The 1,063-nt window shown below is 50.8% G+C and overlaps 1 non-coding gene across 1 annotated transcript; it reads left to right on the forward strand.

Moving 5' to 3' along the window:
• Positions 1-243: 243 nt before the first annotated feature.
• On the forward strand, positions 244-317 carry Trnav-aac (transfer RNA valine (anticodon AAC)). The gene has a single exon. It is a non-coding gene; the product is annotated as a tRNA-Val (tRNA).
• Positions 318-1,063: the final 746 nt, after the last annotated feature.

A 1,063-nucleotide genomic window follows, 5' to 3' on the forward strand; every position in this document is an offset into this window, starting at 1 on the left:
GCGCGCATAAAAATTCGTGTTTTTCATCTGTGCTTGCGCCGTTGCAATCGATTTCGCTGATCTCGTTGCCTTTTGCGTGGTGTTTTTGTTCTCCGAAGGCACGTTTTGTTGGCGTCTCGCCAGCCGGAAGTCGGACCTTGGTCTTGCTGCGTCGCCCACGAGGTCATCGACTGAAGACGTATTTCAGTCACTTGAAATGCCTACAGATAACGGCTGCTGCTCATGAGGCCCGCGCTTCGTGCGGTGCTTGTGGTGTAGTGGTCATCACATCCGCCTAACACGCGGAAGGTCCCAGGTTTCGATCCCTGGCAGGCACAGCTTTTTATTTTGTGCCCAGGGTAATGGGATTCAAAATGCCCGGCGAATATTCGAACTTGATCGTGAGTCTATGTAACCTTAAAGGGACGTTGCTAAACTTTTTTGATTACTCCATACGTCCTGAATGCTTTTAGAAGCTAGTCAACAAACTCTTCCAGTACTAATATTAGCGGGTCAGAAAGAACTTGAGACAAATATTACTGCTGTATGACCCGCCGCGGTGGCTCAGTGGCTAAGGCGTTGCGCTGCTGAGCACGAGGTCGCGGGTTCGATTCCCGGCCGCGGCGGCCGCTTTTCTGATGGAGGCGAAAAGCAAAAACGCCCGTGTGTGCGAGATTTCGGCGCACGTTAAAGATCCCCAGGTGGTCAAAATTAATCCGGAGCCCTCCACTACGGCGCGCCTCATCGCCTGCGTTGCGTCGGCGCGTTAAACTCTACAATCAATCAGTTACTGCTGTATGTACATCAGACAACGTAGAAACTTGCTGAAAATATGTTCCTCTCTTCCCATGACTTTCTCCTCTTTCAGCGCTTCAATCACGCCTTTAGAGCGATGTAGCTGCGTTTCGCGAGCCTTTGTTTAGCCGCGGCGATAAATCAACTCGAAAGCCGCTTTCAAAACATCGCCACAAAAGGAAAACGGAAATAGAAGGCGCATCTACTTCGGTAAGCAAATCCCGCGAGACCCTTCTGTGCTGGCGACAAATGTAGCCTTCGCAGGCCTTCCAAGCACTTAGTAAAGAGT

Source organism: Haemaphysalis longicornis, unplaced genomic scaffold (assembly GCF_048455015.1).
Source record: "Haemaphysalis longicornis isolate Haplotype H1 unplaced genomic scaffold, Haemaphysalis longicornis Haplotype H1 scaffold_8, whole genome shotgun sequence".
Classification (NCBI taxonomy): Eukaryota; Metazoa; Arthropoda; class Arachnida; order Ixodida; family Ixodidae; genus Haemaphysalis; species Haemaphysalis longicornis.